Source organism: Cebus imitator, unplaced genomic scaffold (assembly GCF_001604975.1).
Source record: "Cebus imitator isolate Cc_AM_T3 unplaced genomic scaffold, Cebus_imitator-1.0 Scaffold92, whole genome shotgun sequence".
Classification (NCBI taxonomy): domain Eukaryota; kingdom Metazoa; phylum Chordata; class Mammalia; order Primates; family Cebidae; genus Cebus; species Cebus imitator.
In genome coordinates this window covers 1,656,661-1,678,263 of record NW_016107407.1, presented here as the reverse complement: position 1 = coordinate 1,678,263, position 21,603 = coordinate 1,656,661, and the positions used below count along the sequence as shown (strand labels likewise).

The 21,603-nt window shown below is 45.9% G+C and overlaps 2 long non-coding RNA genes across 4 annotated transcripts in view; both read right to left on the bottom strand.

Annotated features, from left to right (window-relative positions):
- Positions 1 to 1,317: 1,317 nt before the first annotated feature.
- Positions 1,318 to 21,603, bottom strand: part of LOC119472261 — a 48,436-nt gene continuing 28,150 nt past the window's right edge. For 2 of the 3 annotated variants that reach the window (XR_005201378.1, XR_005201380.1), the window contains exon 3: positions 1,318 to 2,288. This is a non-coding gene — a long non-coding RNA (uncharacterized LOC119472261). The remainder of the gene's footprint in view (positions 2,289 to 21,603) is intronic. The other variant, XR_005201379.1, reaches the window with a different exon arrangement.
- LOC108309179 overlaps positions 17,986 to 21,603 on the bottom strand; it is a 22,878-nt gene continuing 19,260 nt past the window's right edge. The window contains exon 2 of the long non-coding RNA XR_005201381.1: positions 17,986 to 18,203. This is a non-coding gene — a long non-coding RNA (uncharacterized LOC108309179). The remainder of the gene's footprint in view (positions 18,204 to 21,603) is intronic.

Genomic DNA, 21,603 nt, shown 5'->3' with positions numbered 1-21,603 from the left:
AGTCACATCAGAAGCTGATGGTTCCATTTAAAGATCTTGGCGGTTCCTCCAAGGCTTGGTGTGTTGTGTGTGTGAATAGTGGGCCGGGTTCTATGGCTCAAATCTATAATCCCAAAACTTTGGCAGGAAGATTGCTAGAAGCCAGAAGTTGAAACCCAGCCAGGGCAACATTGTGAGACCCTGTTTCTATAAAAAATAAAACAATTAGCTGGGCATGGTGATGCACACCTGTGGTCCTGGCTAGTTGGGAGGCCGAAGTGGGAAGATGACTTGAGCCCAGGAAGTTGAGGCTGCAGTGAGCCGTGATTGTGCTACTGCAGTCCAGCCGAGGTGACAGAGCAATAGTCTGTCTTAAAAAAACAAACATTAAAAACAGGCTGGGTGGGATGGCTCAAGCCTGTACTCCCAGCACTTTGGGTAGGCTGAGGCAGGCGGATCACGAGGTCAAGAGATCAAGACCATCCTGGCCAACATGGTGAAACCCCGTCTGTACTAAAAATACTAAACATTAGCTGGGCTTGGTGGTGCGCGCCTGTAGTCCCAGCTACTCGGAAGGCTGAGGTTGCAGTGAGCCGAGATCTCACCACTGCACTCCAGCCTTGCAACAGAGCAAGACTCCATCTCAAAAAGCAAACAAATAAACAAAAACTGAATAGCTTTGGGAGATTGAGGCAGGAGGATCACTTGAGGTCAGGAGTTTGAGACCAGTCTGGACAACATAGCAAGACTCTGTCTCTAAAATAATTTTTTTTCCCTGAGTAGCTGGGATTACAGGCCTCTGCCACCATGCCTGGCTACCTTTTGTATTTTTAATAATTCCGGCACTTTGGGAGGCTGAGGCAGGTGGATTGGTTGAGGTCAGGAGTTCGAGACCAGCCTGGCCGACGTGGTAACATGGCGAAACCCCATCTCTACTAAAAATAGAAAAATTAGTCAGGTATGGTGGTACACACCTGTAATTCCAGCTACTTGGGAGGCTGAGGTAGGAGGATCACTTGAACCTAGAAGGTGGAGTCTGCAGTGAGCTGAGATTATGCCAATGCACTCCAGCCTGGGCAACAATATGAGACTTTGTGTCAAAAAAAAAAAGTCTAGAATCTCATGTAGATCAGATATAGGTGAGACTGAAGGTACTAAGATGGCCATTCCTTGTGAGACGGAACATTTGAGGAAGCAAGTGCAGGAGCCAGAGGGAACAAATGCTGGTCGCTCTTCTCTGGCAGGAGCGGGCTCAGCGCGGGCCCCACAGCAGCGTCCAAGCGCCTGGGTTCTTGTCCAGCATCCAGGAAGAATCAGGTCACACACTGTTTCAAAGACGATGAATGTGGAAGACTTTATTGAACAATGGAAGTGGCTCTTGGTGGAAGGGGAGTTGGAAAGGGGATGGTGCAGGAGGAGGAGATCTTTTCCTGAAGCCCAGCCGTCTCTAGCCAGGCTCCCCTCTGAAGCTGCACCATCTGAAGTTAGCCGTGTTTATCTGTAGTCCCTGACAGTTGCTCATATCCCCAACGCTCAGCAGCTTGTATTCCCGATGCTCAGCCGCTTGTGTTGCTCTGCCCGCTGAAGTCTTTATGGGCACAGAATAGGAGCGTGGCAGGCCAAAAAAGCATTTGGGTGGAAAAACCGGGCCAGCTGTTTCTAGGGCCACAGTTCCAAGCTTAAGGGTGGGGTTTAGCCAGGAGCCCAGCTGTTCTCTGTTAGTACCATTTATCTTGATGCAAATTCCCCTCTAGCTGTAAGCCTGTGAAATCAAACAAGTTTTCCCAAACATTGTATTTTTACTTCCAAAATACAATGTTGAGACAAGCATAGGATAGACATTCCCATTCCAAAAGGGAAAAACAGGCAAGAAGAAAGGGATAACCGTCCCCAGTTAAGTCCACAACCCAACAAGGGCAAACAACATTAAATCTTAAAGCTCGAATATCACCTTCTTTGACTCATGTCCCACATGGCTGTGGTTGGGTGGCTTTGCTGAGGACAGTCCATGCTCTTACGGGATTCTGTTGTTCCTGGGGCTGCCCCAGGCTGGTGTTGTGTGCTGGTGGCAATACCCCCACTTCTCAGTGCCAATATCAGTCTCAGCCTGTTTGTGCTGGTATAAAAAATAACACCTACTGGGTAAGTTACAAACAGTGAAGATTTACTGCTCACAGTTCTGGAGGCTGGGAAGTCCAAGATTAAGGTGCTGGCAGAATTGGGGTCTGGCGAGGGCTACTCTCTGCTTCCATTCTGGAGAGGAGGAGCTCTGCTTTCATTCTGCATATTCTGGAGAGGAGGAACTCTGTCTTCACGTGGTGGAAAAGATAAAAGAGGTGAACAAAAGAGTAAGCTCCCTCCAACAAATCCTTTGGTTAGGGGCACCTGATCCCATTCATGGGGGCTCGCGGGCACGACCCAGGCCCCTCCTAAAGGCTGCACCTCTTAATACTGTGGCATAGGAGACTAAAATCCACTTTAATGAATTTTGGAGGGACAAAAACATTCAAACCTAGCACAAATAGAAAAATAGAAGAAGGGGGGATTACCACTGTAATTCTGTTTTCTTTTTAAAATAAATCTCCTGGCAGCTTTCATTTAAACCAATGTAATTTTTATGAGAGTCCTCTGTGACTCACATCAACTGACATCAGACTTGTCACTTCCTCGTTTCAGAGTTAATAAATGAATTGCAGGAACATTTTCAGATTTTGTTCTCATTATGCAAAAATTACAGTTTTAAAATAGCAAGGCCACACTAAACATATTTTTGGGTTTTTGTTGCCTGAATTGGTGCATGTGCCGGAAGTGTGAGTGCTCCAATTTGCCCAGTCCACAACACCACCTGCCAATCATGTCGTCCCTTTTTGTTGCTCTAAGCTCAGTGTGTAGCTGAATCTCTACCCCTTTCTACAATTCTTAGACACACTCAATTCTTTTGGGTATATTTTTATTGAGTTAAAGTTTCTGGAAGGTTCTGGCAGTTTCTGGCTGCCATCTAAGATTAGAAGTCATGCTCCGTCATAACAAGTTGAACAAACCGAAAAATCAACAGCTCTTTTTAGATCTGTCAGAGAAGTGAAGTCACAGGGAAAACCACTGTCCCCAAAACTGGAGAGACAGACAGGCAGTGATGGAAAATCACAACTTAATAAAGCAAAAACCCACAAAAAAAATCCTCCACAGGAATCAGCTCCAGGACAGGAGAACCTGAACTGTGATGGCCAGATTGCCAGAGGTTCAGCATGGACAAGCCCGAGAGTTAAAAACTTCAGGGGGAGCAATTCAGAAGAGACTCCCACACACTCCTTTGAATTTTACCTCCCAGAGCTCTCCCAGGTCCTCACCATGAAAGAAGAAAAATCCCCTGTGCTTCTGGCAGCGGGAAGGAAAAGTCACCATTCGCAAATCCCCCAGAGCATTTGTTCTCAACAAGGTCAGCCCTCTGGAGAAACTATTTTATCAGAGCCTAACTTGCTAGGCTTTTTTGAAAAACAGTGTCTCACACTGTCACCCAGGCTAAAGTGCAGGCTGACTGCTGTCCTCTGATAGGGGAAACCTGAGCTTCCCACTCTCCACCTCCACCATCTGTCTTGCAGCACACTTCCTCCTTCACCCTGATGCCAGGGGCCCTCCTTGGGTTTGCAATCCATTTCCTTTGCTCTTTGCCCGCTGCCACCCTCTGCAGCCCCCTTGGGTTCCACAGTGCATTGTGACAATTACCCTCTGGCTTACACCCTCAGCTCACATGCTCCTCTTTCTTTCTCCTGAATAGCTGGGAATACAGGCATGTGCCACTACATCTGGCTACTTTTGTATTTTTAGTAGAGACAGGGTTTCTCCATGTTGGCCAGGCTGGTCTCGAACTCCCCACCTCACGTGATCTGCCCATCTTGGCCTCCCAAAGTGCTGGGATTACAGGCACGAGCCACCGCGCCGGGTCTATTTTTTGATTTTTAAATAATTGTCACTCTGACTGGTGTGAGATGGTGTCTCACTGTGGTTTGCTTTGCCTTTCTCTAATGATCAGTGATGTTGAGCTTTTTTTCACTTGCTTGTTACAAATTGCTATAAACTTCAAGTGTGCCTTCGCGCTGCCTGCCTGGAGGTCCTACATTTCCTAATTCATTCTCCCTTCCATCCTCCTAAATGCACATTTCTCCTTAATCCTGTGTGCTCACATCTCCAAAACCTCCTTGTCCTCATTCTTAATTAACTTTTTTTTCCGAGACGGAGTCTTGGTCTGTCGCCTAGACCTGACTGCAATGGCATGATCTCACTGTAACGTCAAGCGATTCTCCTGCCTCAGCCTTCTGAGTAGCTGGGATTACAGGCACGCATCATCAGGACGCACCACCATACCGGCTAATTATTTTGTATTTTTAGTAGAGATGGGGGTTTCATCATGTTGGCCAGGCTGGTCTTGAACTCCTGACCTCAAGTGATCTGCCTGTCTCAGCCTCTCAAAGTGCTGGGATTGCAGGCATGAGCCACCACTGGGCCCGGCCGTCCTCCTCATTGTTATCAGTTCACGAAGTTTACTTGTACTCTCTGGCCTGGTATGGGTCCAATCTAGGATGGGATTGCCAGAGCCGTCTTAGGGAGGATAGACCCCCAAACTATGGCCTAGTGGATTTGGCCAATGCAGGTCATGATGAGCGGCTCCGTCCGTGGGGTTACTTGATGTCCTGTGGTCAAACACATCAACTCTCCTGGACCACTTGTGCGATGGGAGCGGCTTTATGTGAAATGCTGCATGGCCTTGTTCCCAAACCAGAGGAGGCTGCATTGTGAGTCTCCTACTGGGCTTACTGCAAACTCCCCACAGCATCTGTTTCCACCACAGGTCCCTCTAGTATATAAGGTCTGCTAGGGGACAGGGCCCAAGCAGTATGACTGCTTGCACGGCAGCCAGGACCTGCGGCAGGGCCCTTCCTGCTCTGGGTCCCATCTGGCAGCCTTCCATGTCACCCAGTAAGTCGGCTGCAGCAGCATTCCCATGTGTGGAATTTGCTGCCTCCAGAACCTGGAAGGACTTGCCATGTGTATTAGTCTGTTCTCATGCTGCTTGTAATAAAGACATACCCAAGACTGGGTTATTTGTAAGGGAAAAGTGGTTTAATTAAGTCAATTAAAACTAAGTCAGTTTCACGTGGCTGGGGAGGCCTCACAATCATGGCAGAAGGTGAAGAAAGAGCAGAGGCACTTCTTACATGGTGGCAGGCAAGAGATAATGAGAACCAAGCGGAGGGGAAACCCGTTTAAAACCATCAGACCTTTTGAGACTTGTTCACTACCATGAGAACAGTATAGGGGGAAACCACCCCATGATTCAGTTATCTCCCACTGGGTCCCCCGCACAATGGATTGTGGGAGCTACAATTCAAGATGAGATTTGGATGGAAACACAGCCAAACCATATCACCATGTGCTATGCATCTTCTTAGCGGGTGGATGTCCCCACATACTTCAGCCCTCTGGCCCCCCAAGCATTTCCCTGATGTTGCAGGCTCCTAAACCTGCACAGCGCTCACCGTTCACCCTGCAAATGGCATATGTATTATCAAGGCCTGCAGGATCTTGCCATCTCTTCCTCCTCAGGTCCAATCAGCACCAGGTCTTCAATGCAAAGGACCCATGTCTTATACTGCGGGATGTCCAGATGGTCCGGGTGTCGTTCAAGTGTAATGTGACAGAAGGCAGGGAGCTAACGTAGTCCCGAGGGTAGACTGAAATGCATACTGTTTCATGTCCCGTGTGAATGGTAACTGCTTCTGATCCTTCTTATTTTGAGAGGGATGGGAAAGAACACACATTTGCCAGCTGGGCGGTCAGATGCCTTGTGCCAGAGGCGGTGCTAATGCGCTCTAGCGAAGCCGCCACACGGGCACGGCAGCTGCCGCTTGGGCTGCTCCTTAATTAAGTCTGCTGCAGTCTCCCGTCACCTGCTGCGACCCCCCTGGCTTCTGCAGGGGCTAGGCTGGTGGAAGAAATGAGGATATGACAGAGACCACTAGCCCTTCATTCTTTAAGGATCTGAGGGTGCCATTGCTTTCCAGGTATTGTTTTTGATTCACTTTCATTCCTTTTTTTTTTTTTTTTTTGAGATGGTGTCTTACCCTGTCACCTAGGCTGGAGTACACTGGCATGATCTTGGCTCACTGCAACCTCTGCCTGCCTGGGTTCAAGCAATTCTCCTGCCTCAGCCTCCCAAGTAGCTGGGACTACAGGCGTCTGCCACCACGCTTCGCTTTTTTTTTTTTTTTTTTGTATTTTTAGTAGAGATGGGGTTTCACCCTGTTGGCCAGGCTGGTTTCGAACTCCGACCTCAAGTGATTCGCCTGCATTGGCCTCCCAAGTGCTGGGAGTACAGGCATGAACCACCAGGCCTGGCCAATTCACTGTCATTCCCGCGGGAGAAGGGACTTCAGAGGTTTCCACTTGGCCTTCCTGCTGCGATAATTCTCACTTTGCAGGTGGGGATTTTGCCACCTAAAGAGTGTGTCCAGTCTTATTGTACAAACAGGATTGGAGGAATGACCACTGGGCAGATCTGGGAGCTGGACCCAGGTCGGGACCCCATGGACCACACAGCCCCAGCCACCCCCAGTTTAGCAGGGAAGGCATGGTGATACTTCGAATCCCAGGTTTCAGTGTCAATCCAGACTCTATCCAATCATCCTCAGAAAGTCTAGGCAGGCATTCCCCTTTCACCAAGGCACGGTTACCCAGGTAACAGCCTTAGTTATTTGCAGAAGGTCTGAGGAATCACTACTAAATGCATTTACCATGTTTCTGCAGACACAGACTTCTCATTCAGTCAGCTCTGGATCTGAAAATAGGCTCAGGCTCAGAAACAAACAAGGGATCGTGACTTTTACTGCGGCTGCTATCTTTAACCGCGTAACCATTTTTGAGTTTTCTGAATTATGCCCTCCGAGCCCTCTTCCTTGTTCTCTGTGCGAGGGACTCCTCCATCTGCCATTCCAACCTGGTGTTCATTGAGATACTTGCACCAGCCTTGATTCTAATGATGAGGTGCTGCTACTCAGCCTCCATCATTTTGGAAGGTTAGAATCCTCATTTGCTATGTTTTGTTGAATCTTCCTCATCTTCAATTTTTGTTTGTTTGAGACAGGGTTGCTCACTCTGTCTCCCAGGCTAGCCTGGAGTGGTGTAATCGTAGCTCACTGCAGCCTCAAACTGCTGGCCTCAAGCAATCCTCCCACCTCAGCCTCCCAACTAACCAGGGCGACAGGCGTGTACCACCACGCCTGGCTATTTCAGAAAAAATTTTTTATAGTGATGGGTTCTTGCTATGTTGCCCAGGTTGGTCTTGAATTCCTCGGCTCATGGGATCCTCCCAGCTTGGAATCCCAAAGTGCTGGGATTACAGATGTGAGCCACCATGCCCAGCCTGTTTAAAAATCTGAACAGGCTGGACACCAAGGCTCGCACCTATAACCCAGCACTTTGGGAGGCTGAGGCGGGCAGATCACCTGAGGTCAGGAGTTTGAGGCCAGCCTGGCCAACACAGTGAAACCCGGTCTCTACTAAAAATACAAAAAATTAGCTGGGAGTGGTGGTGCATGCTTGTAATCCCAGATACTCGGGAGGCTGACACAGGAGAATCACTTGAACCCAGGCGATGGAGGTTGCAGTGAGCCGAGATCGCACCACTGCCCTGTAACCTGGAAGAGGAAGCAAGACTTTCTCAAAACAATTAACAACAATTAAAAAAGAAAAGAAAGTGGGGCTGATGGGCCTGTAGTGGAGTTGGCTGGTGTATTTTGTTCTATGCTCGCAATGCAGAAGAGCCTATTGCCAGGCTGTTAGGGCACATAAATTGTATATCACTGCTTAACAACAAATGACAGCAAAGAGATCAATGCTACGGTGCTGAAGCTTAGTGCGCCCGAGAGAGTTCCGGCTTGTAATGACATGCTCTAACGTGTTCCACGGCTGTATTCCTTTGATTACTGAGGTGTGCCGTGCATCGAGTGAACTTCACCTGGGTTTCACCATCCCACTGGGATCGTTGAGGGTACAGTTCCTTAGTCTGTTGCATTAATGAACGCAGTGGATGCTCCCGGAGGCCCAAACTAGCTTTTGATTCGTGTATTTTTGGGAACTCTGCTGGTGAACATACTTCTGAATAATTTAGTGTACTACCATTGATGACACCAGATGATAAAAACTATTCACTCCTCTACTTAAGTGAATCGAGCAGCAGAAGGTACTAAAATCTTATGGTTTTATAATTCAGCGTATAAGAGATGAGCTATAAGTGGATAAAAATATCAATATTTCATTGCACACACTGGAAACATTAGTTAGGGACATATTGTGACTTGAGAAAGTCAACAGTGGAAGAATAAGGAAAGCTTATTGTGTAGGGTCAGGACAGTTTTGATGGCAGGTAATGAACACTCTAACCACCTCCAAGGAATAGTGTACTGCTTCATAACGGTTTTTCTAAAAAATAGCTTAATTGGGCTGGGTGAAGTGACTCAGGCCTGTATTCCCAGCACTTTGGGAGGCTGAGGTGGGTGGATCACTTGAGGTCAGGAGTTCGAGACCAGCCTGGCCAACATGTTGAAACCCTGTGTCTACTAAAACAACAAAAATTAGCCAGACGTGGTGGCACGTGCCTGTAGTTCCAACCACTTGGGAGGCTGAGGCAGGAGAATCACTTGAACCTGGGAGGCGAAGATTGCTGTGAGCTGAGATTGCACCAGTGCACTCCAGCCTAGGTGACAAAGTGAGACTCTTTCTTGAAAAAATAAACAAATAAAACAAACTGTAACAAACTTAGAAGAATTGAAATCATACAAAGTATGGTCTTTAACATAATGAAACTATCCTGAAACTGAATAAGAGTGCCCACTTAATTTTTTATATTTTTTGTAGAGAGAGGATTTCACCATGTTGGCCAGGCTGGTCTTGAACTCCTGACCTCAAGCGATCTGCCTACCTCGGCCTCCCTAAGTGCTGAGATTACAGGTGTGAGCCACACAGCCTTTTACTCTTAACCCACTTATATCATGTTTGAACTGAGTTTCTTGTAAACAGCATGTATTTGGTTCATTTAACATCCATTTTGATCATCTCTATTTATTTGTATATGTTGAGACAGGGTCTTGCTCTGCCGCCCAGACTGGAGCGTGGTGGTGTGATCGCAGCTCACTGCAGCCTTCACCTCCTGTACCCAAGCGATCCTCCCACCTCCCTGAGTAGCTGGGACTACTTAGATGTGAGCCGCCATACCTGGCTAATTTTATTTCTTGATCACTATTATTATTATTGTTATTATTTGTAGAGACAGGGTCTCATTACGTTACTCAGGCTGGTGTTGAGCTCCTAGGCTCAAGCGATCCTCCCAAAGTGGTGGGATCAGGGGTGTGAGCCACCACGCCCGGCCAATAAGCTCTGACTTCAGCTCGCTGTGTTTAAGCCATTTGCATTTAAAAAAAAATATGGATGTGTCTGGATTTAGTTTTAACATGTTATTATTTGTTTTCTGTGTGTTCCCTCTGGTTTACATTTGTTTCCTCTTTTCTGACTTCTTTGGGATTATGTGAATATTTTCTACTATTCCAATTTAGTTTATGATTTCTTTTTGATGATATCTCTCCATACAGTTTTTTTTCTTCTTTTTATTTATTTAGCGGCAACTCTAGACATTATGATATACATACTTAAACTTTTTTTTTGTTTTTTGGAGACAGAGTCTTGCTCTGTCACCCAGAGTGAAATGACACGATCTCAGCTCACTGGAACCCCCACCTCCCCGGTTCAATTGATTCTTCTGCTTCAGCCTCTGAGTAGCTGGGATTACAGGCACCCACCACTGAGCCTAGCTAATTATTGTATTTTTAATAGAGACACGGTTTCACCATGTTGGCCAGGCTGGTTTCAAACTTATGACCTCAGGTGATCTGCCTGCCTCAGCCTCTCAAAGTGCTGGGATTACAGGTGTGAGCCATTGTATCTGGCCTAATTTTTTTTTTTTTTAAACTGTAGTTTATCTAGCTGTCTATGGATGAATATTTGGGTTGGTTGTTTCCAGTTTTTGAAAATTATAAAGATGATTTAAACATGTATGCATATGTTTTGTATAAGCATATGTTTTGAGTCTTCTTGTGTAAATGCCAAGAAGTACAATTATTTATATGTTTGACTTCATTTTTAAAAAAACCTGACAACTGTTTTCAAAGTGACTGTAACATTTCACATTCTTACCAGCAATGTAAAAGAGTTCCAGTTTCAGTTACTGATTTCTAATTAAATTGCAACTTGTGGGAGAAGCCCAGTATGTGATTGCAATCCCGCTGGATTTATTGAGACTAGTTTCATGGCCCAGTGTATGATGAACATTCCATCTGCACTGAAAACACTGTTTAGTCTGCCACTGGAGGGCGGAACGTTCTGTAAAAGTTAATCGGATCCAGTTAGTTGACAGCGCGTTCAAGTCTTCTGTATTCGTACCAATTTTCTATCTGCGATTTCTATCAATTATGAAGAGAAGGGTGGTGAAATACATAACTCAGTTATGGATTTGTCTTTTTTCCCTTTCGATTCTGTCAGCTTTTGCTTCAGGTCTTTTGAAGTTCTACAACTGGGTGCATTCACATTTAGGAATGCTATTTCTTCTTAGTGACTTGGTAGTTTATCACTGTGAAATGTTCTTCTTTATGTCTGGTGCTGTTTCTTGCCCTAAAGTGTTTTGCCAGAAATGAATACAGTCAATCCATCTTTCTTATGTCTCTTGTTTACCCTCTCCATCCTTTTACTTTTAACATCCTTGTGTCCAATACTTTATTATCCAGTTGGATAATCTCTGATTTATAATTGGGATGCTTAATTCATACTGATTTAGTATAATTACTGATATGGTTATGTTTAAATCTACTGTCTTGCTATTTGTTTTCTATTTATGCCATACTTTTTTTCCCTTCTTTTCCTGCCTCTTTGGATTAGTTGAGTATTTTTCAATATTTCATTTTATCTTCTCCATTGGCTAATAACACTTTTTTTTTTTTTTTTTTAAAAAAAGAATGGTTTCTGTAAGGTTTATGGAATACATCTTTAGTTTATCAGTGTACCTTCAAATAATATGATGCCACTTCTACATAACGTACGTTTTCAGAACAGTATACTTTCTTTCTTTCTTTCCTTTTTTTTTTTTTTGAGACAGCGTCTCACTCTGCTGCCCAGGCTGGAGTGCAGTGGCAACAACTCGGCTCACTGCAACCTTCACCTCCCCGGTTCAAGCACTTCTTTTGCCTCAGCCTCCTGAGTAGCTGGGATTACAGGTGTACGCCAACATGCCTGGCTAATTTTTGTATTTTTAGTAAAGATGGGGTTTCACCGTGTTGGCCAGGCTGGTTTCAAACTTATGACCTTAGGTGATCCACCTGCCTTGGCCTCCCAAAGTGCTGGATTACAGGCGCGAGCCACTGCGCCCAGCCCAGAACAGTATACTTTGGAGGTCTTCCAGCTTACTTGTCTGTTCAGAACCCAAACACCTCTCAGATCTCTAGGGGATTGCTCGTCTTACAGTTCCCTAGTAGTTGTTCTTTGCTTGGCCTCATAGAGTTTTTACTTTGTGCGTGAGCCAAAGAAACTCCAGCCCTGGGAATTCCAGCCGCCCCACCCTCCCTACTTCTGCCTCCTCAGTGCAGCCAGACTGCCATGCCCTGCCTGAGTTTCCCTCCTATATCACGATCTGCAAAGCAGCTTCAGAAGGAAAGCTGGGGTGAGCACAGGTCTTGCCTTGTTTCACTTCTCTCGGGGGTTACAGTTCGGCTTTGTCTGTTGTTCGGTGTCTGAAAACAATTGTTTCCTGTATCTTCTCCAGTGTCCTGTTTATTGCAGTAGGGCAAGTCCTGTACCAGTTACTGCTTCGTGACCAGAAGCAGTAGTCTTCTCTTTGTTATATTTGTTTCTCTTAGACCTTTATTTTTGCATTCACTTATACAATTTGTTTTTTATTTATCATTGCCATGTGGTTCTTTAAAAATCTGTTTATTTTCTGCTTAACAACTGCTTTACTCAGTGGGTTAAATGTGCTTGCAGACATACTGCTTAGAGCATTTTCAAAGTAAATATGCTGTGTTTTAAGACTTCTAATGTAAGCTCTATAATTTATTCAAGTTCGTATTCTAATATTCAATACATTATTATTATGTTTTGAGAGAGTTTCGCTCTTGTCAACCAGGATGGAGTGCAGTGGCGCAATCTCAGCTCACAGCAACCTCTGCCTCCCAGCTTCAAGCATTTCTCCTGTCTCAGCCTCCTGAGTAGCTGATTACAGGCACCCGCCACCATACCCGGCTAATTTTGTATTTTTAGTAGAAACAGGGTTTAGCCTTGTTGGCTAAGCTGGTCTCGAATTCCTGCCCTCAGGTGATCCACCCACCTTGGCCTTCTTAAGTGCTAGGATTAAGGCCCACTACATTTTTATTATTAATTAGCATGCAGTATATATAATTTCATTTAAGTCAGTCATCAGGTAACAATATGATTTAAAAGAATGAAAAAAGTAAACTCTTGGAGCAACTTAGGAATTGGAGAGAAGTTTTCCAGCCTTCTTTCCTGTCCTGGGAAATAACTAGATTCATGCTACCATGTAACAAATGCATATTGGATATACATATCTGCTGTTTTCTTTCTTCCAGAGGACTTCGAGTCTGACCAGTTGATGTATATAATTCAGGTTTAAATAAATGCCTGGAAAGATCTAGATCAAGCTTTAAACAGCAGCTATTTTTAAGGGGTAGGGTTAGAGGGGACTTTTATTTTCTTTTCTATTCATGTGAATTTTTTTTTTTTTTACTTTTTACAATTAGTATGTGTAGTAAATATAGTCAGGACAATTTTTTCATTTTGAAAACAAAGAGATGATAAAAAATGAATATTGCCCATGACAATAGCTAGCATTTGTTGAATATTTATTATGTGCCGGTCGATTCTCAGTGTTTTACAGTATTAACTTCGAACCCACCACAACCCCACGAGACAGGACCTATATTATACCCATTCATTCATTATTTATTTATTTATTTTGAGAAGGAGCCTCGCTCCATGTTTTGAGACAGAGGAGTGAGGAGGAGGCACCCTTCACCCAGGCTGGAGTGCAGTGGCGTGATCGCGACTCACTATAACCTCCGCCTCCCGGGTTCAAGAAATTCTCCTGCCTCAGCCTCCCAAGTAGCTGGGATTACAGGCGCCCACTATCACGCCTGGCTAATTTTTTTTTGTATTTTTAGTAGCGATGAAGTTTCACCATGTTGGCCAGGCTGGTCTCCAACTCCTGACTTCAAGTGATTCGCCCGCCTTGGCCTCCTGAAGTGCTGGGATGACAGGTCTGAGTCACCGCGTCCAGCTATTACACCCATTTAAAAAGGAGGAAAGATGCTTTAGAGAGATCACACACAGATTCAAACTCATATAATCTGGCATCAGGGCTGAGATCTTAACTGCAACATACATTAGCTTTCAGAGCAGCTTTTGCCTGAAGACAAGCATAATATTCCTTGTTTAATAGATATATCACCAATGCATGCAGACATGTTGGAAGACCCAGTTGTGAATATGGGTTGAATTGTGTATCTATTTCCATTAACACTAGAAAGGGTTGTCTGAGAGACAGTGTGAAGACTTTCCTGGAAATGTTTCATAATGATATTGTTTATATCCACCTGGGAGAGTGAAGGTAAAATGAAGTCACTTCACTTCCAGGTAGTCCACGGCAAGCTGTAATCCCCACTCTGCAGATGTTCTTGGCTGCACAGGGCTTTAATGCATGCTATTTCTCCTACTCCTTGAACACGTGGGATATTGAGCCTGACAAATTAGCAGTCTTTTCTTGTTTCTTTGATTGGAAGCATGTTTTCATCGCTGTCCTTGTTTTGTTTTCTCACTCTGTCACCCAGGCCTGGAGAGCAGTGGCACCATCACGGCTCACTGCAGCCTTGACCTCCCTGGGCTCCAGCGATCCTCCTGCCTCAGCCTCCTGCGTAGCTGGGACTGCAGGCTTACAGGTGCACGCCACCATGCCTAGCTAATCTTTGTGTTTTTTGTAGAGATGGGGTCTCAATATGTTGCCCAGGCTGGTTTCAAACTCCTGTGCTCAGGTGATCTGCCTGCCTTGGCCTCCCAAAGTGCTAGGATTACAGGCACGAGTCACCCCTCCCAGCCTTCATTGCTATTTTTCTATCAAAACAGCAGGTTAATATTTTGACATTTTTTTTTTTTTTTTTTTTGAGATGGAGTCTTGCTCTGTCACCCAGGCTGGAGTGCACTGGCATGATCTCAGCTCACTGTAGCCTCCACCTCCTGGGTTCAAGAGATTCTCCTGTCCTCAGCCTCCTTAGTAGCTGGGATTACAGGTGCTCACCACCATGCCTGGCTAATTTTTGTATTTTTAGTAGAGACGGGGTTTTGCCATGTTGGCCAGGCTGGTCTCAAACTCCTGACTTTAGGTGATCCACCCGCCTCAGCCTCCCAAAGTGCTGGGATTACAGGCGTGAGTCACTGTGCCCGGCCCAACATGTTCATATTTTAAAATGAAGAACAAAACAGCCAACCTAAGAAAAGAAACAAGCAGGTACCCAAAGGCATCTCAGGACAAAAAACCTGTGGCTGAACAATTCAATCTACATTATAGCCATTGAGAACAGTATTAATTTCTCAATTAACAGCAAGAGCAGAGAGGTCATGAACAGATAAGGCTGAGTACCAAATTGCTAAAACATTTTGAGATGTGCTAGCATAAAAGCTTCTTGTAAGTAAGGTATGCTTATTCAGTACAGGTATTGATCGACTTACCACCTATGCAACTTACGACCATTCGACTTTACAACCGCAATCGCTAGCCACGACTGCTCCACGTCTGGCAGCGCAAACGTTGGACCAGCTTCCGGCAGCACTACCATCTGCGCGTGCACCATTTCAACTGTACATATGGCCTACTCAACGTACGACCAAATTGTGTTACGACCGGTCCGCGGTCCCGACCGTGGTCGTAAGTCGAGCACTAGCTGTATAACCAAAACAATAATTATTAGAAATTATGAAGGCAAGGAGGCTGGGCACAGTGGCTCATGCCTGTAATCCCAGCACTTTGAAAAGCCGCGGCAGGAGGATTGCTTGAGGTCAGGAGTTTGAGACCAGCTTGGGAAACATATTGAGACCCTGTCTCTACAAATATAATTACCTGGGTGTGATGGCACACACTTGTAGTCCTAGCTACTTGGGATGCTGAGGAAGGGGGATGATTTGAGCTCAGGGATTGCAGGCTGCAGTGAGCCCTGACTACACCACTGCACTCCAGCATGGGTGACAGAGCAAGACCTTGTTTCTTAAAAAGAACATGAAAGAAGGAAAGAAAGGAAGGAAGGAGAGAAAGAAAAAGAAACAAGAAAGAAACAAAAGGAAGGAAGGAGAGAAAGAAAGACAGGAGAGAGAGAGAAAGAAAGAAAGAGAAAGAAAGAGGTAGATATATGTCAAATAGAAAAAACCCCGGTCGTTCAAATTTTCCTAATAGATTAGAAGACAGACAAGAGCACAGATGATGATGTAGGGAAGAGACTAGGTTCCACCACGCTTTACCCAGCCATCACAGTCAGCTTGGAATTAGAGCTAATTAGGAAGAAAGGAAAGAGCATTTTTGACACCTGCCGGAGGCTGGCCAGGTGCTGCAGTTTCTCTGTGTCCTGCACCAGTGGGTGGGCTTCTTGAAGGCACCGATTCCTCTTCCCTCTTTCAGTGCCTTCGCCGCTCCTGCACCTGGGGGAGCTCAGCGTGGGTTTGCTCAGTTCAGGTGACAGCTAGGTTAGAAATGGATTGGGAAGGGTGTTGCTGAGGAGGTTACAATTTATAATCTAATAAGAGCCGTTATAGGTTCTTGAAAAGGCTTTTTTCTTCTTTCAATTAAAAGTGGTTTGGTTAGTGTAGTGCAGGGTTTCTCAGCCTCAGTACCATTGGCATGTGGAGCTGGATCATTTTTGTTGTGGGGGCTGCCCGGTGCCTTGTAGGATGTTTAGCAGAATCGCTGGCCTCTATCCACTCATGCCAGTGGCATCTCCTAGTTGAACAACCATAAATGTCTCCTGGGGGCAAAACTGCCCTGGCTAAGAACCGCCAGGATGTTAGGGGGAGTGCTGAGCCTCGAGACAGGGGAGATCAGAGTAAGAAGAGCCAAAAAAGGTGGGTGGATGGAAGAGACACTAATGCAAGTGTGATCTAAGAGCAGTGACTCCCATCACTGTTGCTGTGTCACACAATATTTAGGAGCCTAATATACAAGCGTCATGTAGTATTGAACTACAAATGCACATGAACAATTCACAGGCATTCCCATTTGTTTCTTTTGGAAAAATATAAAACCTGACATTGCTTGGAGAAAACTGGAGCCAGAGTTGTCAGGAAGAGGTTATGGCCAGGTGTCCTTCTGCCCGAAGACGTTTATGCCTTACATCACTGGCAGTACCAAAAGTAAACGTGCCTGTTAATGAAAATTGTCGTTTTATGTTTACAAAGCTTTTGGTTTATTGTACAAGAGAAAATTTTCCTATAGTTAATGCTCTAATTCCCCCCTGCTAAGGAGTAAACTGTAAAAATACAATCTGTTACTCTTTGAAATGTGGAGAGGTGTTCCTTAAAGTCTAGAGGATGTTACATGAAATCAGCTTCAAGACAGGCTTGAGCGGACAGGAACATGAAATATATATTAGATGCAAACGCTTTGGTTATGAAAATCTGCACGTGTCTATTCCAATGGCATCAGCTGATACCGAGTTCACTGTAACCTAGTCATGTCACAGCAGCATCTGGGGACATATGATCGTGTCAGCACTGCTGTTTACCCAGTTAAATAAGACAAAGATTAGGTGAAGTTGGTGCTACTTACGGCTCACTGCCTTTGCTTCATTTTCCTAATCCTCCTTATTTTCACCCCTGCAAGAAAGAAAGAACAGTTCTAATAGCTTTCTGCTTCTAAGTATTGATGACTGGAATGTGGGGATCCTTCTGGGTAGATGTCCATTTGGAAAAGATATTTGCTTCGTGCCTTTTGTGCTGACAATGGTGAAAGAAATTTCCTGATGGGATCTGACTCTTGATACATGATCCTTAGAGGTAATGTCCCTGTGGATGGTGGTGCCAGTCTGGCCCCTTATACGACCTCACAGGTGTGCTTGGGATCATTTAGAGTGGGTTTCATTTCTATTGCAGAAGGAGTTGATGCAGGGTGCAGGAAATCTACTCCTATTTTCCAAAGTTAGTTTCCAGGATAGTAACACATCCCGTGTAATTTTGTACTTTAAGTTCATGTTTTATATGGCACATTTTTTTTTTTTTTTTGAGACAGAGTGTCTGTTGCCCAGGCTGGAGTGCAGTGGTGCAATCTTGGCTCACTGCAGCCTCTGCCTCCCAGGTTCAAGTGATTCTCCTGCCTCGGCCTCCTGAGTAGCTGGGATTACAGGTACATGCGACCACACCCAGCTAATTTTTGTATTTTTAGTAGAGACAGGGTTTCACCATGTTGGCCAGGCTGGTCTCAAACTCCTGACCTCAAGTAATCCACCTGTCTCGGCCTCTCACAGTGCTGGGATTACAGGCGTGAGCCATCGCGCCTGCCCCACCATCTTGGATTTGTCATTCAGCACAGCACGGAAGTTGGCGCCCGGCATCTTGCTTCCTTGTGCAATATTTCCATCTCCTGGGATGGTGCCACTTGAGGAGGGGCCTGTCTGGACTTCCACCAGCCCCTGGCTTTCAGTCCATTCCAGCTTCTCGAAGCAGAACTCTGTCCCTGCTTGGGGGACCGAGAAGGCACAAGGGCAGACCCACACATCCAGGAAGGCTGTTGGTCATGTAGTGTGAAGCCAGCATCATGGCAGTAACTGTTTGGGAAGATCTGGTCTCTCTGGTGTGCCCCGGTCTGTTCACTGTCCTCACCCCTTCTTTCACATGCCCTCTGCCCTCTTCCCCTTCTTTTCCTTTTCTTTCTTTCCTTCTTCATTTTCTACATGACGTAACAACTTTTAGGTAGCAAAGCATCTGCTAGGAGTCATCCTGGCTTTTGTGTGTAAACCTGGTTCTTTTTAGGATGCTCTTTAAAAGAGCTTGATCTTAGGGGGCCAGGAGGCGTGCTGTCTCAAACAGCCTTAGAGCAGTATGTCCAGGAGCCCAGGCATCTGCTAGAAAAGCACGGGTAGCTACAAAAGATGAGGGTTTCCATCAGTCAGAGAATCAATGAGTAAGTTCTCTCCTACCCACGGAGTGCGTGCAGTCCCACATCTAGGAAGCAGTCAATGGCAACACACCTCGCTGTGGGGCTGGGCCGCAGTGCCTCAGTGCTGCTGCTCGTTACCCTGTGCCCTCGGGTCACACGCTGGCATCCTGGCCCCTGCTTCCTGATTCATAACTCAGGGATGATGGCAGCGAGCTCCCTCATCCAGCTGTGGTGCGGGTTGAGTTTATAAATTTAAAATGCTAGCTCACAATCCACACTCAAGAAGTGTCAGCTATAACAATATCATTATCCTTGTCCTCGAGGAACCTGCAAACTAGTTAGACAGATGGAACAACACATGTGAAAGAATTACGAAAATGAGTCCGTCCGGTGTAGTGGCTCATGCGCAAAAACGCCACGGAGTGTGACAAATGAAATGTTTCAGCATCTGAGCGGTCAGGTGAGGTCAGCAGAGGAGGGAGATTATGTTAGAGCTTGCAGGTTGGTTAAGCCAACATATATTAAGCACCTACTCCTGTGACTCACTCACCCAACTGAGTGTTTGCCATATGACACTGATTTTGCCAATCACGTTTTGCTAATCCTAAAACCAGGCACAGTTAGGCTCTTTGTGCTAGGTACTGGGCTACATAACCTTCCATGCATGATGCTTTATTTCATCCTTTCAACAACCCCCTTGGAATGAGGTAGTAATTATTTTATTTTATTATTTATTTATTTTTGACAGAGTCTTGTTCTGTTGCCAGGTGCCAGGCTGGAGTGCAGTGGCGTGATCTCGGCTCACTGCAATCTCCGCCTCCCTGGTTCAAGCAATTCTCCTGCCTCAGCCTCCCAAATAGCTGGGACTACAGGCGCGTACCACCACGCCCAGCTAATTTTTGTATTTTTAGTAGAGACGGGGTTTCACCATGTTGGCTAGGATGGTCTCAATCTCTTGACCTCGTGATCCGCCCACCTCGGCCTCCCAAAGTGTTGGGATTACAGGCGTTAGCCACTGCGCCCGGCCATAATTTTATTTTTTGAGATGGAGTCTTGCTCTGTTGCCCAGGCTGGAGGGCAATGGTATGATCTTGGCCCACTGCAACTTCCGCCCCCCTGGTTCAAGTGATTCTTCTGCTTTGGCCTCCTGAGTAGCTGGGATTACAGGTGACCACCACCACATCCGGCTAATTTTTATATTTTAGTAGAGACAGGGTTTCACCATGTTGACCTGGGTGGACTGGAACTCCTGACCTCAAGTGATCCACCTGCTTTGGCTTCCCAAAGTGCTGGGATTACAGGTGTGAGCCACCGTGCCCAGCCGAGGTAGTAAGAATTTTATGGACAAAGAAACTGAGGTTTTGGAGCTGTTAGTTTGTCTAACATCAAAGCCCTAACACATGGCAGAGCTTAGAATGGAGCAGGATCACAGGTTGCCTGATGGCAGAGCATGAAAAAAGCGGAGGTGGAAGGCTGGGTATGGTGGCTCATGCCTGTTATCCCAGCACTTTGGAGGCCAAGGTGGAAGGATCCCTTGAGCCCAGAAATTCAAGACCAGCTTGAGCAACACAGTGAGACTCCATCTCAACTAAAAGTAAAAAAATAGCCAGGCATGGTGATGTGCACCTGTAATCCTGGCTACTTGGGCAGGAGGATCACCTAAGCCTGAGAGTTTGAGGCTGCGGTGAGCTACGATCATGCCACTGCAGGGAAGAGGAGCATGTGGGGTGTTAGAGTCTGGGCACAGAGGGAGAGTGGAAGACGTGTGGAGGGCAGGGACCCAATGAGGCCAATATTCTAGTGGGAACAGGGCATCTGTGGGGGAGCCTGTGTGACATATATAATGTGGCTTGAGACTAATGGGCTACTGGCAGATAAGAGCTAATTTCAGCTTGAGAGAAGGCAGCCAGGCAAAAGGAAATAGGAACCACGCAGATGTGACCTAGCGAGGACTCAGAGTTGGGGGCAAAAAGAACAAAGAGAAAACTGTGAAGTCTGGGGGACCCCTTGAAGGCAGTATTGAGAGGTGTCTGTGACTGTCTGGATGAGGACGGTCGATGAAAAGGGAGGATGAGAGTGATCTCAGAGTCGTTGCCCCAGCAGTCCTGAAAATAGTGATCTTTGACCAGGCTGGGAAAACAGGGAAACTGGGTGAGAAAGGAGCTGTTCTGCTTTACACACATTAAGCTTGGCGGAACGTGTGGGAATCCTGTAAACATTTGGACAGATGGAGATGGGGCATGTCTCCAAGCCTGGAGACAAAGATTTGAGAATCAGCCATACAGAGGGAAAGGCTACATCTGCAAAGCAGTGGTTCAGGGCCAGAGTGAGGACAAATGGCCACAAAGGGAAAAAGAGTGATTGGTTTGGATGGCTACAGCAAAGTCAGGAAAACAGAAACAGTGTGTCACGGAAGAATGGCCCCTCCACATGAGACAGGGCAGAAGTCAATCGCTCAGGTCCTGTGAGGAAGCCGACCTGGACCCAGTGGACTGTGAGGGTGGAGGAATCCCCACCTGCCTCTGGGGTGATGGAGAACTACCTGGGAGGCTTAGGGATGACAGGCAGAAAGAGCATTGGGTTGTTTGGTTTCTTTTTTCATAGAGACAGCATCTTGGTGTCACCTAGGCTGGAGTCAGTGACACTATCAAAGCTCTCTGCAGCCTCAAACTCCTGGGCTCAAGATACTTCTGCCTCACTCTCCCAAGTAGCTGGGACTGCAGGCACACACCACCATGTCCAGCTAAGTTTTGAATTTTCTGTAGAGATGAGGTCTCACTATGTTGCTTAGGCTGGTCTCGAACGCCTTGGCACAAGTGATTCTCCTGTCTCGGCCTCCCAAAGTGGTGAGATTACAGGTGCGAGCCACTGTACCCAACCTCCAACCAGCCATTAAGTGATACTGTCAAAGAAAAATATTCAGAGCATATCTGACGGATAGCTTTAGATGTCTTATACCAGAATAATAATGATTCGTTATTAAAATATGCAAAGTGTAATTTCTCAACAATGTTTTGTGGTAGGAAGATGAGCTAGTACAGTAGTTTTCCTTATTAGATTATTTCTTTACAAAAGTAATTGACATGGTTTGGCTGTGTTTCCACCCATATCTCACCTTAAATTGTAGTAATCCCTACATGTCAAGGGTGGGGCCAGGTGGAGATAATTAAATCATGGTGGTGGTTTCCCCGTAGTCTTCTTCTAATAGTAAGTTTCACAATCTGATGGTTTTATAAATGGGGGTTCCCCTGCACAAGCTCTCTCCCTGCCGCCATGTAAAATGTGCCTTTGCTTCTCCTTTGACTTCTGCCATGGTTCTGAGGCCCCAGTCATGTAAAACTGAGTTCATTAAATCTCCTTCCTTTATAAATTAGAAAAAACAC